Here is an 18,714-nt window from a genome sequence, read left to right as displayed (position 1 = left end):
CTCTGAAAACCGAGAATGGAGAAAGAACATAGTTACGACCGCGAAAAACCCCATGGGCCTCGGACACATATTGGACTTTTAGAACCGCGTATGTGCGAGATGCAAGTTATAACTCTTTTCTTTCATGATTAAATATAAAAATATTAACTACTTAAATCATATATATAGCTTATTATATACTCACAGCTTACGTAATGTGTTTGTAATAAGATTCGCGATATCAATAAAACGTCTTGTTATTAAAGAGGATATAAGTAATTCAAATGTAAATCATCTTCTTCTATAACTATCGTTGAAAAATCGATGTATACGGAATACTGAAACGAGTAGGATCAAAGAAATATGTTTTCGGCGCTGCGTTTCACGTCTGCCAATCCAGTATCGCGAAACTAAACGTATCACGCGTTTCCTGCCGAACACGATCCCGCGGGATGGAGCACCCAGCACGCCTATTTTTCACGTGATAACCGTAGGGCGGTGGAAAGGGGGCGACGCATTATTGCATTGTCCAGTTTGATAGAATCCCAAAATCCTTCAGGTTCTGCGACGCGGCCACGCGAGGTGCCTAGCAATGCGCCTTGTGGCCATTTTCCCCAGGGTACGCGGTAACCCATCAAACTTTTAGCCGGACATCCCCCACCCTGGCCTCCGGTAGTTCTTCTTCTTTTGCTGGAACGTGCCAGCAGCCAACACTACGGCGGGTTGTGCGGGGGATCTTCTCTCGTGATGAATATTGCAGGGGGCGCTTATTGTTTCCACTCACAAATCATCCGCCGATGTCTCGCGGGGGGCGAGCCGCAATGTTTTATTCTCCTTCGGTCGACAGGGTCGACACCGGTAGATCTCTAGCTGGCTTGTGTGTGTGTGCGCGCACGAGAAGCCGTGTCCTTTCCGAAAGGACCGTCCTCGCCCGATGGCAAGACATATCGCTGCCATTATGTGCCGGAAATCTTGTTTGATTGAAGCAAATGGTCGTTGTAAAGGATTTCCGAGAATAATCATGAACGTCGCGGTAGCACGCAATAAAATAAATCAATTGCACGTAAACTCTACAACATTTTTATTTTCCACCTAGAAAAGAGTAAAATCGACTTTCTATCTTGTATCCTGATACTTCAATGTGCTTTTGCATTGTATACGTGAATAAATATATTACAGAAAACAAGAAGTCTAATTTTTTAATATGATTCAGTGATAATGTTTGTAATCAAATTGATTGTGTATATTAATTATAATGTTAAGTAAAATATATGTAAGCTTTGTTATATTTTTTCCGTGCAATTGTTTCACGGTATCCAGTCTTGCAAAAGAAATGCGCGTTACTAGGAGTATATGTTCCAGTTCTTTACGAGGGAAGCTAAATGGAGGTTGGGAAAAAGAACGTGAACTCGTTTCTTTTGGTGGCTCGAACGCCACCCTCGCCTCGTCCCAATTCCGTAACAATAATTTTGCAAATAGCCGGCGGAAGCCGCTACTAAATAATGAAGTATCCTGTCGGGAAGATTCAATTTGCGGCAACGCATTGGATGAACCAAGGTAGAAGAAAAAGAAATTTGATCATAAACTTACTACGTTTCTCGAAAAATATCTTTAACGTCAAACGCATTTTCGCTTCCACGTGTGTGTAACAGATTACTTGTTCGACTTTCATAAAGTTTGCTTTCGCCATTATCGTGAACTTTACGTTAATATCATATTCTGTGACCAAAGTATTCTGTAAATTATATATATAACTACTTTAATAAATTATGACAAGTAGATATTATTATCGTTGTGTGCAAAAGTTTGAGCTGTTATTTGCTGTGACTAGAACTCACCATAAGTCATAACATATTTTAAGCGAAACTGAGAGAGAGATGGTCAGCGTAAAATATTCAAATATAATATTCAAATGCCGACCGCAAACCGGAAACTTGATTTTCGACACGTATGAATGAACGTCAGTAGGTACGTTTTCTTTAGATGCTGATTCTTGGATATAGACAGAAATCGTATTAGGGTCTGGCAAGGGCTGAGAGGTATACAAAATGCACGATCTATGAGTAGAGGCCATGCAAATACATATTCAGTAGATATAAAAATAAAGCAATATTCGCAATAATTGAAAAATTGGCAAGTTACTCAAAATAAAATGTTTCTAATAAATATCAGTAAAAATAGAAAGTTTTGCTCATATAATGTAAAGAAATTTACATTATAATTTTCTATTATAAAAATTTTGTGAAAGATATTGTTATCCAGTCGATAATAAGATTTATATTATTTATTTATTTCATTTTTCTTGACCATTACTTTTTAATATACAAATTTTATTTATAATCAAGAAATTTGCATGTAAATAGAAAAGAAAATAGAAAAGGTATAAAAAATTAGAAAGCAATCGGAATAACACATCAACATTTCTGAACAATGCATGCCAATTGCATTGTAAAATTTTACAAGCTCTCGATCATTTTCAGGTAGGGCGAGAAGTTGCGGATTTCTGCACGTCGGGAAGGGGACAGCTCACCAGAACGTGTTTACTCCCGGCGAAACTAATTGCGCGTGCACGATTTTATTAAATTTGTCCACAACGTTACCTCGTTTGCATTCGTTAATGAGTTTTCGGTCTGGCGGTCCGGGCCATGAACGTAACGAGGTTTGGACGGACGGAAAGGGGGCGGATGTACTCGAGCAAGCGGGATGAGGGCGGGGAGCGGAGTGTGCCGGTTCGGTTTTTGCCTGAATTTGCATACTTTTCGCGGTGGTTTAATTTCTACGGCCCGCAAAATCGGACGCCCCTTTTTTGCCTTTACACCGCGAATAGCGCCGGACTGGACCAGGCGCGCTCCGATACGGTATAAGTACACGAAGGATGTGATAGGCCATCGTAGATCACTCTGCGGTCTGGCATCTCAAGGGTCGCATTATCCCTACCCCAACCCCCTTTCGTGGGATCAACCCTTTTTGGTCGGTCCTTCTTCTACAAATTACACTCGACCTTCTATTGCACCGACCGCGAAAGAGTTTAATCGACCCCGCGGAAAAAAGATGGGCACCTAAGCGTTCTTCGTCCGCTCCGAAGGAGGATAGTTTCCTTTCGCGTGCTTCAAGAAATACGGTGCAATTTCGATAGCGTTTTTCCGGAGCTCTATTCGACCAATTACATTAACCCATCACACGATATTTCGCGTGTCAACGTGTATCTAGAAATATGCTCTAAATACACATTTGAGAAATTTACGATATTTTTCCGGATGACTGTTAGACGTGTATTTGAACGTATCCTCCTTAAAGCACATTAAAAACTTTCCCGAAGCGTGCTTCTTATAACGGCGGTTCCTCGACGACGATACGGACTCCCATGGGGTTTGAACCACTTGGAATATTTACGATAAATACTTACACACACTTTTGCGTGCGGATAACGAAGGGTGCCGACCGATAAGAATATTATTCAAATTTGCTATATGTATATGTAAGCAGGCATTACGATATCGAAGTTAAGTCATAAGCATCGAAAAACAAATCTTTTAAAATTAACTGTCATTTCAAATAATGCAACTAAAATCATATTAATGTTGTATATGCTAATACTCAAGCGTTAGTGCATTGGAAAATGCAATATTAATTATCATTGACTTTTTATTATCAAAATATCGTATTAAATTAAAGTATAACGTATTAAAGTGATGTATTGTAATAAATGTATAGATTTCTTAAATTTTCATGTAAATTCATATGTTATTTGTACTTTTATCATGTTATCAATATTTTGAAAGTTATAAATGAAGAAAAATCTGCAACAAAAAAATAGATATCTACAGTTCGGTGACTCGAGCTACGAAGGTGTGGTGTAGCTTGATGTCTGAGCAATATCACGGGGACATGGTCATCTTAATAGACTCGTCGGTCGCTCGGCGCGAAGCCTGGAAACCGAAAAGCACGCACCAATGATTTTAATGAGATTCACAAGTCGGAAAGCCCGTCTGAAGTTATGACACGCTTATAGTGCCGGACTTTGTGGCGGAGGAAGTTCGCATCACTCTACCCTCGTCGTATGCAATATGGCGAAACAAGAAATCTAATGCGTGATGAAATCCGATGGCGAGATGAATGAGATACTGATATTCTCTGTTCCCTAAGGGTCGTCAAGAAAAAGAAATGTTATAAGACATTTTACCGGCCTGGCTAAATTTTCAAGATCGTCAGGTTCCGTGAAAAATTGACATTTACGTTCCGACCGTTTTGTAAGTTTTCAGCGCGCGGTTACGTACACGACGCGTGATGAGAACGAAGTGGAAGTGGTTGAATTTCAGTTTCGCTTTACCGGATGGTCCGTTGTGCCGAGAGCGTGGATGGGGAAAGCACGAAGGGGTGAGAATGAGGAGAAACTGGCGGGATTGCGTTCATGTTGGTCATGAGTTTCGGACTTGGGAATTTCGGCCGGTGGCTCGTTCGCGGGGCACAAAGCGGTCTGCCGGACTTAACGTGATTAGCAGAGATACCCCGGCAGTTTCCTATTATCCGCGGTCCAGACGCCGCCGCACAACCGAGCGGTCTTCTCCTCCTTTTTCGACCCCCCGTCAACCCCTTCGGCTTGATTTTACTCTACAATTGAAACACACTGATTATCAATGTCCTCAATTTACTATAAACGTGCGAGTAAATATTGAGGAAATTACTATTTTATAATATATGTATAATGTTCTTGCTACATATTAATAAGAAGTACTTTATATAAACAATTTTTTTTTGCAAATTCTGCTCTTGCAAACTGTTTAGCAAAACGCAAAATAATGTAATACATAAAAGATCCTTTATCATTGAATTAATAGTTTTTTGGTTAATTTCTTGTAACGATTTAACTAAAAGATAAAATAAGATCTATGCATATTTTCCGGATCGCTGCTAAATTTCTATTCCAAGTATCTCAATCTCGTAGGATCGACGCGACACGTACTGACGTTAAAATGCCTATACAAAGCGGGGGGAAAGATCAGACGGCTGGAGCCGGTCGATTCTAAAATCAGAAGTGCGGAGCGATACGAGAGAGTGTATACCGGGGAGCATGAGCTTACGGACAGTATACAGAGTGAGAGTCCCTGCGAGTATGAAACTCAATTTGATTCCTGCTTCCCCTCGACCCCCGTCGTCGGAACCGGAGGTGAGTGGGACGAGAGGGACCCGGGGGTGGTGTGGTGGTCCGCCACCCCAGAAAAGGGGGTGCTCCCAGGGGCGCGCGACTGACCCGACATCCTGCAGGATCCAGCCACTCATATTGCCAATTACCAACTCTACGACCCTCTCGCTCTTCGCTCGCTTTGGACTTCGGATGATTCCAGCCACTTCCAGGCTGTTCCAGTTACATCGGCGCCGGTGTACGTTCTCATAGCCGTCATAGCCAGAAAAGGCCGTTGGCTAGACGCACGCCAAGTAAGCGTAATCTCCAGCGAATATTAAAGGATTTATGTTTCCTCTTACCGCCCCTGTGTACTGAGTGCACTTTGCGTGTGATCATTTCAAGAACAGGGCGGGTGCGTTAATGGTAATAGATTGCCCATCTCATCTTACTTAAATGATCCTTGCAAATGTTGGAATTAAATCTTAAGATACATTTCTATGCATATTTGTATAATATATATCATTTAGACTAGATTTTGAAGCTGCGCGATTTAAGAGTGAATTATTAATTATTATCGATAACTTAATTGATATTTTTATATAATTAGGAAAAGAATATATATTTGTGCATACATCTAAATGCGGATTACAAACATAAAAAAATTTATCTTTCAGCAGATGTAAGAAATTCGTAGTTTCTATCTATATAATTTTAATACTTATAAAGATTTTAGAAATAATTGTAATCGCGAAGAAAAGGAATAAGCCCGAATGAGGTAAAATAGTAAACGTCTCTTTTAACGGAAATTTGTAAGAATCTGAAGAATTACCGGAATTTCATAGCCGCGCACAATCGAAATGAAACCACGAAAATACGATCGCGAAATCACTTAGGTTTATTGGATCGGATGAGAAGCGGCGGTGCATTTGGAGGTAATCGTATATAAAATCTATATGTCACACGTATATGTCCCTATATCCCGGAGTTTATGCGTTATAAAAGAGGGGTTGCCCCGTGGCACGCGGATAGAGGACAAGCTGACGAGGGGGAAGGCGGCATCGAAAGGTGGAAGAGTGTTGGTGTGGGGTGGAACGGTGAGTTTAACAAATATTGAAGTCTCGGAGACGTCAGCTCGCCCGCGGGCTCCCTTCGTCGCGGTTCAAGGAAAGAAAGTTCCGAGTTTAAACTTGTCTAAATGTTTATACTTTTCCCTCGCCTCGATATTTCCACGAGACCCGCGGCCGATCTCTCTCCGCTATATGCCCCTAACGCCGCTATCTGTCTGACGTGTCCTCAAAACGACAACCTCGCCCATTCGCCTTTCAATATTTTCCCGTGCGCACCGACACTTCCGCGTTCGCACTACTCTCGTCTCCTTCGTACATTTCTTATACGCCCGTAGCTCGGACTCACGGACTTACTGTCCCCCTGTTCTTCTGCCATCCCCCAACGCGTGCCCACCTTTGATGTACTCGCACGAGCACACTGCTCCTTGAGCTTCGCGTCACGAAAACGCCACGGTTATTATGCATGTATGCCGGGATTCGATGTCGCGGGGTATGGGGCATTCTCTTTTTCACTTGAATCCCCCGTGGTGTTGCCCCGGCGCCCTTGAATACTTCGGGAGCATTTCACATTCCCGTTTAAATTATATAACGGTCTCATGTTTTTGCGAGCTTCCGGAGTTCTTCGTAACCGCAAGACGCCGAATGCGTCTATTTTATCAACATCACAACCGTGAAATGATCAAAAGAGTTTTACTCACGATAGTCCGTGGTACTGAGTTTAGCTTTACTCCGTGAAACGTAGTGTTAGAGTAAGAATGTAAGTTCGCCGGTAATAAAAATGAAATAAATCGCAATTTCCATTAGTCTGGTAGATTTTTTTAACTATTCGGCATATAATGCACTTCCGATGGCGTACGCATTGCTGAAAGCGTTCCGGAAACAGTCGAGAAGCATCGGTATCGAGAAAGAGAGTACACCGTATTGAACTTCGATGCAGAAACGATTGTGGCCGATTATAAACGCATCGTGGCAATGCTCGCAGGTAGCGTGGGGAGGGCTGATTCGCGAAGGGTGGGCGGCGGTGGGTGGCTTACGGTAGAGTAAGATGTAATTTTCAATACCCCGGCCCGGGGTCTCTGGAGGCGCAAGGGGAGCCACAATTCCGGGGGTTTACCGTGCGCTGTCGACGTAAACTCTCCTCAGTCGCACCCCCGTCGGCCGAAGTCAGCCACGGAGAGCACCACTTATTCGAACCCCCAGTGACTGTCAATACCAGGTCGTATACTGTCTCTGCCCGTGTATGAAACGGATAAATAAATCTCGTTGCGTGCTTGGTCCATCAAAATTCGACTGCATTTAACATGATTCGCGATATATCCACGCGCACGCGTAATATAATGGAAGCGTTCAGATAATTTTATGGAAGAATTATATACTACCTTCTTATATATACACATATCTGATTAACTAAAGTACATCAGATTTATCATATAAAAACAAAAATAATAAAATTACGTATATATAATACAATAACTCAAAATGAGTACCTATTTGTTTTATCCCACGTAAAATAAATTATAGTTAATAAACGATGTGAATATAATTAATTCATGCCGCAAAAATTTTTTTATATAGTATTTTGAAAATTTAATAATGCTTTTAATTGATCTATTATATGATTATTAATAACACCCGAAAGTTTTTATATTTCTATGACGTGCACTTTTTATCTCGAATTCGTGATATACTGCATGGTATCAGGATAAAATTCTGCTTTTATGTAAGAAATATGGCATTGAAACTATCAGATGTTCCTACATTATTGACAGCTGTCGAAGATTTTCTATGATACGTAGAAAATCTTCTACTAACTGTACGCACACGATGAAGAAAGGCACGTTTCTCCGCTTGGATCTTTCTCAATGACTAACCTCGTTTTGAAGTTGCGACCATGACGTTCGCCAAAGCAAGGTGAGAACCACATGTGAGAACCTTGTTCGCAGCCCAGGGGAAAGCTGAGAGTCACACTGTCTTGCTCTTTGTCGCGGGACCCATTGGAGTGCATCCTCCACCTTCGCAGCACGCTCCCTTACTGCATTCCCCTCTGCCTCGCCACGGTCCTCCCGGCATCCTCTGGTACCTTCCTTCCGGAGTCGCGAGGTACATAGCGTGGCTTTTGAAACCCTCTCGAGAGGGTACATTGACTTCGATATTCCGTATCGAGTTACGCTCGTTTCGTGTACCAAACAGTTGGTGGAAGGTGCATGGGTGCTGCAACAAAACGTGGCACGCAAGAACGTAAGATATGTGTCGTGTATTAGCTCGTTAAGTTTTGTATTACTATTTTGTTATACGTGTAATGTATATGACTTATTTCTACAAACAATTATAGTGATATATCTGAGAGCAAGTTTTTCTTACTCTATTTTGCGACAGTTTCCGAAATAATATAACTGTGCAGATACAATCTAATATATTGCTGGAATAATAAGAATATGTAGAAATTTAAATTTTTTAAAATATTATATGCTTCTCAAATTTACATGATAGATAACATCACATTTCAACATCTAGAGATTCTAGAGTGCATTCCGTTTCGTGCATGATGCGCATAATGCATCATTTAACCTTGTTGTTCACCGAATGTTAAAAACCACAAGGATAAATAATGCATTATGCGCATCATGCACGAAACGGAATGCACCTCTAAATACTTTGCATTCGAAATAATTTAGAAATAAAATGTGGCAATTCCCATCGACGATAAGATCGAGCGTGATAATCAGCATAAAACACTTGTGACGATTGCGACTTTCGCGCGGATAACGATCTCGGAGTCAGAGAAATCCCCCAAACGCCGTGAATTAGTGTCCGTTTGATTTACCCATGGGAGGATGAGGTAAGTCGGCAATCGACCGTTCGTCTCAGGTACACGCAAAAACGTCTTCTGACTCTGCCACTGGAAATGCGATCGTCATCTAATTGGAACTCGATACCCAGTAACGAGGGTTACAAACTTTTCCGTTTTCAGTCTGCCTCAGCTCTCTCTCCCTACTGCGCCCTACGCCTTACGTCCTCCCTCTTGTTCGTTCACCTCCGTTTCCTTGTGGGCGCGTCCCCGCAAGTAACGGCGCTAGGAGGGGATGAAAAATTGTTATCTTATTTATGAGCACAAGATTAGACCAGCGGTAGAGCGTTTCGCGCCACTAACAGGCGTCGGAATGATGAATGTCCCTTGAACCGAGCGTGCTTCGGCTTACCTCGCGAGTCGCGGTGTCCATTTAAAAGGGCGTCATTAATTAACTAATTAAACGAATGCATTGTAGCATCCACGGATTGACTGTGTCACGCCATGAAAGCCGTGAAGAGATTAGAATGCGCGAAACTGTAGAGGGTTGACACGAAATACAAACGAGGCACTTGACACTTATGTGTGACGTAATTATATATAGAGTAAATTAACGAGGCGTTTCCTTGTCAGTTCAGGACTTAGGAAAATCTTCCTTTTTGTTTATTCATATCACAGAAAATGTATGCATGGATTATAAAAGTTACAATTATTATGACGGTTGTTTTCGATTTTGTTTATCACGCTTGGCTTACAAAAGTCGCTTTTAATTATCACTCTGTTAATTCGAAAATACGTAATTCTTTTATGCGACATATTTCGAATATTACGCGCAGAGAGAAAGAGAGAGAAAGGAAAAAATTTCTGAAAATATCTTGTATAAGTTTTTTGAACAAATTCTAAATTTCTCACGGAACAGCGTTGGATACGGGGAATTACTCTTGCGCCATTACGAGCTGTGGTTCGTTTGCAGAGCTTCTCAACGATGCAGACAGTGCATTCGACTGCAACCGGCCACGAGTCCCCTGGAGGGATGCAACACCAGCTTATCTACGCGCCAGTTTGGAAATCTCAGCGTGGAGATGCGATACGTCTAGAGGGAAGGCTGGTAGACGTCACGTGAGGAAAGAGTGAGAGAGAGAGAGAGGAGGGGGAGGCGCGAGAAGCAGGGATATACACGAGCTGAAGCTGGAGGAGAACCAAAAGGACGGGGGAGAGAGGGAGAGGATAAGGTCGCTTCAACCTCTCGGTATCCCACGAGGCCTCCGGTGTAATTAAGCGAGTGCACCCTCACATGTCTACGTACGTTCGCATCATGTCTATCCATCTAACCGTGGTAGGGTTGTTCTCTTCGTCGACTCGTCGTCCCTTACGCCAAGGGTCGAGAGATAAGGCCGCAAAAACCTTTGAAACCTCAGTACGTCCTCCGTGCCTACATCTTGTAGTCCCACACCAGCGAATTTAAAAACGTGCGTGTTGAGAAATATACATTATATACAACGTATCCGCGGGGAGCTCTGATGGCCGCTTCCATCAGCATATTGTTAGATTGCGCATTACGGCGTGCCTCTTTGTTTCGCGGTAATTACATGTGAGACCACGTGCGATTTGCGAAAGCGAGTTAGTTCACTATTGGAATTTCGATAAAACCATCGTTTTATGAATCTACGAAGATCTTAAGAAACGCTTGTAACATAAGAGCAAAGAATGACCAAATAAAAGTTTAAATATTGCGTGTACTCTTCTGAAGATTTTCTCCTTCAACATGACATTCGAAAACTATGATTGAGGCAAAGGCAATGAACGATATGTATTACGGAAGACCGTGTACATGTTCGCGTGTACGTTATATGGTAATGGAGGGCCAATCATGCGGTAACTAGCCACCCTGGGGAGACGGTCAGAACTGCCACCCGGCGGTCAGCTCCCGTCAATGTGTCACTTACGTAGCCGGAATAGCGAACCCTCCCGATAGAGCATTACCGCTGAACGTGTTTTCCCCTCGATTGCAAGTACTGTCAGTTTCCTGTCTGGACCATTCTGTCCACGCGTTTTAAAAAGCTGTGAGGTCGTTCCAAGTTTTTATAAACTGCCAAGAAATTCAATTTCTTTATCTTTTCTTTATAATTTTAAAATCGTAGTTTTTTAAATATAGTATTTTCTAACGATGTATAGAATATCATAACTAAGTATCAGCGCAGATATTGTACCTCTGTTACGCATATTTTAGAACTCAGAAATAAAATTATGATTTTTTCACGAAAACTATCGAAGAGCGACCGATATTGTCCGGGGGGGGTCTCGCTCGACGGAGCGGATGAAAGGTTCGTCGAGGCGCAAAACTGCGTTAGAACTCGCATTAAAAGTTGGCGGACACGACGAGGAGGAGTCGGACGAATCGAAGGGTCGAGAAAGCACAAAGCGATGCGAGTGTGGCGGCCAATTCTTGATTCGTTGTCGTGAGCAACTTGACGAAGGTGTGCGCAAAACTGCCCCACCACCACCACCATCGCGATCAACAACAGTGGCAACAGCAACGCAAACGTTCACGTTCTATCACCGATGATACGGATACGCAATACCACCTTCGCCATCGGTCGAGCCAAGGGTGTATGGAGCCGCGAGCGAGCGAGAGAGAGAGAGAGACCAGGAAACAGGGCGATAAATAACTACAGGATGAAAAAGGGGGCGCGGTACCCTCCCGGGGCCCCTAAACCTAGACTACACACCCCTCGCCATCCCTTGCCGTCCCGCGCCGCACCAGCTTCGTATAAACCGCGTGCACGGGCCCGACCCCGACAATTATACCCTCGCACGCGAAATGTTTTATTACCCTGACGTAGAATGCTTTCGTACGACGAGAGTGGTTGGTCGTCTGTGTGTGTGTGTGTGTGTACGCGCGCGCGTGTGTATCGATGCATTCGTTCGTGTGCGAGCATGCATGGTCCGATGTACGGAACAGTACGGAAATGCCTAACAGTATGTGTCCTACTTTTCTAACTTCAAAATCTCTGTCAAATATAGCGATATTTCCCGCTAAAGAGATTTAAACACAATAATCATAAAATTTATTTTATCTCGGGCAGACTTTAAGAAGCTCTAAGAAGCATATAATATACCTGCGTTGTCTCGATAAAACGCATTCATGTACTAATAGTGAAATAATGTAGTCCCGCGCTCTCTTGAGAGAGACACGAGCCTTTGAGAGTGAAACCGGCTAATTACGAAGCAAGCACCCGGTAAAGTCTTCTACCTTGGACGGCCTCGGAGGGATATACGAGGTTGGCAGTGCTTGAGGGGATCCACTACTCCCAAAACGTGCACCGGATGACGCTTGATCTTTCGGCTAATTCTGTAATCCGGGCCGGCACTACCTGCTAACTGCTCACTAAATCGAGGATCCAATCTTCTCCGCTATCTTCGCTCTTTACCACGACAAATGGTCAGCGACAGTATCTAAGTGATACTTCAACTAGAACACAATTTTAGCAAAATTAAGTTTCTTACTCTTGTATTACAATGCGAAATTAATAAAAATAGTTTTTATTTACAAAATAAAACTCTTTTCAGATGCGCGAAAACTAAATAAAATTCCATAAATAAAAATGACAAAATTGAAGTACAATTTTTCTGATTACTATACTAATGATGCTTTGACAAATCCTGTATACCTTTATTCATTATTTTTCTAAATATGCATCAATACAATAGCGTGATGTTATCATAAAATTTCGAAGACATGTCCCGCGTGTAAATTGACCGTTAATTACTGAAAAATGAGCAAGCTGACAGCGCAGCTATTTACCTTCCCTGCATTCATCCCACGAGCCAAGTCAGCCCTTAGTCTTTGGTTAATCGGGTTAAATTAACTCAGTTAGCGCACGGCTGTTATGCCCTCGTAGTTAGCGACTTGTTATCCCGAATCAGGCTTCTCGTCAGAAACATTCATGTGAAGCTCATTGCGTCATAGTAATATCATCTATAAAACATGAAAATAAATTATTGTAAAAACTGCGGATGTTAAATTGACATTTTTAGATAGAATTGGTAATTTTATTATTGAGAAATTATGAGAAAGTTCAATCAATACAGAACTTCAAATGCGGATAATAAAAGTTACGTTTCACTTGTCATGTAAGACTTATGTTTATAAGTAAAATATTACAATGTTTTGTAGAAATATATTTCTAATAGCTCAGGACTTATACGAGGAACAATACAGAACTTTGCTGCTCCTCATTTATCGGTTCGAATCGCAGCATCGATTTTTAAATTGCGTAATAAATAAAATTAGCAGCGAGGGTGACTTCCGTGGTGGGCAAAGGGGCCGTAATTGTAACTTCATCAGAGCAACTTCCCTCAACTTAATAAAGCTGTCTCAATTTTCGCCTCATTACCAAAACTCGTGCGAAATTTTCTTGTTCAATTTATGTATACTATATGCGATAAATGCAATATAATTAGTTATTATTTTCGTAAACAAATGTAAATTTTAAAAATTTATGTCTATTGTGTAATATCATTTCCGATTTATTTTCGCGTTCAGCGTTACTACTCTTTTTGTTTCGGACCAACGTTTCATTATTTCACGAAAAATTACGACTGCGCTGCGTAATAGGACCAGTACATCACACAGCTTGCAAACGCGCGAAAAAATAACATTGGCTCTCTAGATTTATGGACTTTGTCAATGTGTGGCGCAAACATCGATAGAAAAAAATAATTCTAACTTCAAGACTAGGTAAATCTGTAAAGAAACAGTAGAATATTTATTTGGAATGTTACTCCCATTACGTAACATTATTATAGATATCTAAATGCGAGGAAGCAAATTATGATTAGATGCTTACGTTAACAAACTTCGATTTTTTATATTTATATTTATTTTTACTTTTATATTTAACGGCTATTGCAAAGCATTCTTAAGCCGCTTTTATGAGCTATAATCAAGAAATGTTTTCAACACATACACACATCCACACTTTAAAAGAAAATAATTTAATCTTTATAATCACACAAGCATTGTTGCGTTAATTAACAATTCGATTGACACTTTATAATCGTCCCTTTCACCTTCAATGTACGGAATCCTAGCGTGCTTGTTGTTGGTGTGTGCCTTGCACTCAACTTAAACACGTTCCCATAAACCGCGCGTAACGTCACGCATAATGTAACATGATTGCGTTGTGTACGTTTAGACGTACCATTAGCATGGCGATTGACATATGCATCCCACTGACGACGTTTGGGTTCGAGGCGAACGTACTCGTGCGGCATCGCACAGGTAGAAGTGAGGGCAGAATAGTGGTATCCACTCTCATGTAACTAATCAACCGGCTGTCGAGCCAAATCGTCCCCAACTGGATCCCTTGGAAACAGGGAAATCCGGACATACTGGTCCAAGCAGAACGGCAAAGAAGCTACCTATAATGTATGCGATACAGCTTTATTACGTATAAGGATCAAGAAAACTTTCGTGCCCTGTCATATTTAAAAGCGGCGATAAAAAAGCGTACGGAAAATGAAAATAAGAGAATTGTGTCGAACAAAGTAATTATGGAGCACGCTTTCCTAAGGAAAAGGAAACGCTTGGTCGCACTGTCGAGCATTCCGCGAAGTAGAAGGCGAGGGTCGGAGTTGATAAAGAAATAAAGAATCGTGAAAGTTCGCGTCGAACCCCGCGTTCCCGTGAGGCCTTATGACTTAAAGTCTCCTTACTCCGTTAATTCCGAACATTAACAAAAGTCCCGCTAAAACTCGCCGCCAACTTTCCCGACCTCTAGGGACCGAGCCGGACTTGTTAATGAAAAAAATACAATAAAACTCTTTCACGACGAAACTCGTCTCGAATTCTCGAGACTAGCCTGCTCATACTCTGCAAAGAGATCTCCCTCTTCCTCCTGCGTTCCTTTGGACAAAATAACCATGGCAATAGTCATAATCGAATAATGTGACCCACACGTCAAATCTCAAGCAAAATAACTGTTTCGCACGAATACCAAAAAGATCATTTCTATAAATTTTGTCGGAAATTTACTGCCAATATAAACATTAATTATGCAAAATGCAAAAACTTACCGAAAAGATTAATGAAAATAATATTCATAATTAATTAAAAAAGTAGCGACAATATATTATTAAACGGCATAACTCTTTTGGTCGTGTATACACTTTCTGAAATTTTAGCAAATTTCTGAACAACCAATTCGATAAATTATGAAAAATGAATAGCTGGATTATCCACGATCAATGAATCGCGAATTATATCAGAACAAAGAGAAAAAAAGAATCTTCTTAAAAATTAAAATTACAAAAAGCAAGAAAGGACACCGTCTTATACGCGCGCGCGTGTTTTCAATAAAATGTAAATGCTCCAATGCCCATTTTTTCCCCAACCACCCCCAGACTGTTTCGCGAGTAGATTTAAACTGCATATTCTTTCCGAAGGGCGCCAGGCTTAATACCGAAGTGTCGGTGTAAACCGCTTTATGCTGCCGCTTTATACCAACCGACCCCTTCGTTCCGCCACGAACGAGACCTCTTACTTATTCATTTATTCTGGCGAGATGAACTTTACGGAGATTTTAATGGCACTCTGACTTTCTTGATATTCGCGCGTAGGTAGACCTTTTAAATTTCGTTGCCGGCGAATGATGTACGCGAGGTGTGAAACAGCCGTTTTGGTCGAAGATTTGACGCCATTTTTGCATACATACCGTTGCTCAACAGATTCGGTGAATATCACGTGATTTACAAAACGAATTACCCTAATGAAAATCAGATCCTGTTTCACGTTTGTCGCGAGAATACAAAGGTAAACGTCTCACTGACTGACATATGCGATTAATTATCGGCTGCTGTAATTACTCCTATAGCAGGGTTCACAGAAGAAACAGATTCGATACGAGAAAGCTTAATGTACATAAGATATTTGTTAATTTACTTGTGCCAAATATATTTAAATCGATGTTAATGCCAAGAAAATTCGATCAAATTTTCATTTACCAGATTAGATTTCACGGATATATTCGATCGAAATATTTCAATATATAAAGATTTAGCAGAATCTCCTTGTTATTATTTGACAAAAAATAGCATACAACATGCTAGCAATTTATAACTATGAATTATCACCCACATCTTCCTGTCATTCCTGGGATATTCGACGATAAATGGTTCTCCGTGTCATTAATCGTGGATCACCAGCTATTCATTTTTCATAATTCATCGAATTGGTTGTTCAGAAATTTGCTAAAACTTCAGAAAGTGTATACACGACAAAAAAGATTTGCCGTTTAATAATATATTGTCGCTACTTTTTTAATTAATTACGATGAATATTATGTACTACATATAGCGTGAAGCAAATAGAAATATGAATAAAAATAAAAATAGAGAAACTATCGGTTTCTCTAATCTAAAAGATAAAAAAAATACATTATTACGGTTCTCCTTAGAAGAAATAGGTTTTAAATTTTTTACAGAGATTTCTTTCGAACGCTTTGTATTTTTCTTACTTGCCGCTCGTAAATTGCTCTTTGCAGACGCTCGTCTATTCTGCCAACCTCGCTTACCGATCGAGATTCGATCTTTCTCCTCCGGGACGCAGCACGTGGCCTCGGAACACGAAGATAGACCTGGCCCAGAGGTGGCACACACCTAGTTTTGATTCACCTCATGGTATCCTGCCGGTCACGGGGCTGACGGCGCGTAATTGTTCTCTTGTCTGGTTCTCGCAGGGCATCCAACACCCGCCATCCCCGCGATTGCCTTCGCGCCAAGAATGCATAAACAGCCTCTTTTACCAATCCGCAATGCTGTAAGCCTTCGTCCGCTTACTCTGTCTCTGATACTGCTTCAGATCCGTCGCTTTCGTAAAAACCTAAAAAAACGCATACAAATCAATAAATTACTGCTCTTTTCTTAGAATCGCTATTATTTAAATATGTATATATATGTATATATCATAATAGCGTTATGCTTTATCGCCTTTATTTAGAACCACATTTTCCTCGAATCATGCACATTCAGTTAAATTTAAATTGTTATCGTTCTAAAGCTTTTTGTAATTTTACATTAACAATGAGTTCCACAAGTCTGACAAGTGAGCTGAATCTGTCGTTTCTTTCTTCAATAATTAAAAACTCACAATCTCCGGATTGTTACTTCCGCATTTAACATCGCAATATCGCATCCACTCCCGTCTCTGGAGTTTTATACGCATAAAGTATGGACGTAGCGCGACACGGCTAGGCGGCTCAGGAACCAATCAGCAGCAATCCGGGAAATTGACAAACGATCTCCTTTTTTCTCCCCTATCGCTCGGTCGCATCGTTATCGGGCGTTCCTGCAAATCGAAGCGTCCAATACCGTTAATGGATTATTAATGATCGGCAGAAATGTCGCGCGGCTGCTGGCTGCTGGCGAACCGAGCCTGCCTAGCGCGGCCTTGATTTTGCCGACGCGCACATCGCGCACATGTATCGGGCCAGGATTCGGCATCGTTCGGTCGCATAATTTCCCGCACTGGCAATCATACCGCGCGACGATAATTGGCACACGACCGACAATCGTCGTAATTTCGCGTTCCCGCTGCGCAAATTCTGACGTGTGACACGCGACGGATCGGCGCTCCTGGGAGGCACCTCATTCAATTAGCCACTCAGTTACTCGCATCACATCGCATTTACCCATCAGACTCCCGCCCGGTGAACTCTCTGACGACCCTCGCCGAATCTCTCTCTCTCTCGTCTCTCCTCCGTCTGCGCGCCCCGCGCCCGTAGAGAGGGGCCGGGCCGCCACGAATTCGGTCTCTCTCTCTCTCTCTCTCTCTCCCCCCGCGAATTCGTGATTTAAACTTTTCGCGAACGACGACGCGAGGGGGTGACTCTTCCTCGGGCGAGAGACTCTCACGTACCGGCAAGGAGGATCTCACGAAGCTGTCATGCAGCAAAACGGCTTTAGTTCGCGTGTCAGGACGTTGGCGGTTTTGTCTCTCTCCGCCACGCTTCGCCTGCGGAAACTTGATTAGTTTTCCTATCCACGTGTCTCTTTCAGCGACGCTTTATCAAGCGCTTGTTAAATCAGCGGGAGAAATTGCTTTCGCAACGGCGACTCGCGGGAAGAAACTAAACAACTTGGCACTACATACATAGCATTAAACATAAGATGTTATTACAGATGATTTTTTTTACAATTTATTGTATAACAGTACTTGCTACCTCTTTGCTGTCTTTTTGCTTTAGATTTAACCAGAAACGTGGATTTATGAACACTCGAAATAAATACGGATGGATTAAGTCTCACGTATTCCAAGTTACAATCTTTTTAATTATAATACAAGTTTCTAAGTCGAGGATAACAGACAACAGCCCTTTTTTCTAAGGGCTAAAGTAAATGATCGCCAACCTATCGGCGAAGGTGGCGGAAGTCGCGCCGCCCGCGGAGCCGCAGAAGTTTCTACGAATCCGCGGCTGGTTGCAAACTTGCCGAAGGGTCGAAACCGCCGGCGCCGTGAAATTACTCGACGGGTACCTCCCACGGGGCCGAACTTGTCCGCGACAATTTCAAACTTATTTTAACATTCATATAAGCCCCGTGCTCTCGCCTCGTGTGCGAGGCGCCCCTGAACCGTCGTCGTCTACGCATCCCTTTCGCTGCGTAACCCGAGAAGCGACCCATGCACATACGAACGCTCCTTCCTTCGATGTAAGGACGTGCAAGCATAAGGGCGGCTTGGGATTTACATAAGATTA

At 42.0% G+C, this 18,714-nt stretch overlaps 1 protein-coding gene across 1 annotated transcript in view; it reads right to left on the bottom strand.

Moving 5' to 3' along the window:
* Kn (EBF transcription factor knot) overlaps positions 1–18,714 on the bottom strand; it is a 130,775-nt gene that overhangs the window by 111,797 nt on the left and 264 nt on the right. The window contains exons 2-7 of the mRNA XM_071770165.1: positions 17,109–17,306; positions 16,534–16,841; positions 14,164–14,383; positions 12,765–12,938; positions 12,213–12,431; positions 8,043–8,382 (exon numbers count right to left, since the gene is read on the bottom strand). The gene's annotated coding sequence lies outside the window, so the exon portion shown is untranslated. The remainder of the gene's footprint in view (positions 1–8,042; positions 8,383–12,212; positions 12,432–12,764; positions 12,939–14,163; positions 14,384–16,533; positions 16,842–17,108; positions 17,307–18,714) is intronic.

This window comes from Temnothorax longispinosus, chromosome 2, assembly GCF_030848805.1.
Source record: "Temnothorax longispinosus isolate EJ_2023e chromosome 2, Tlon_JGU_v1, whole genome shotgun sequence".
Lineage (NCBI taxonomy): Eukaryota > Metazoa > Arthropoda > Insecta > Hymenoptera > Formicidae > Temnothorax > Temnothorax longispinosus.
This window is presented reverse-complemented; position numbering and strand designations above follow the sequence as displayed.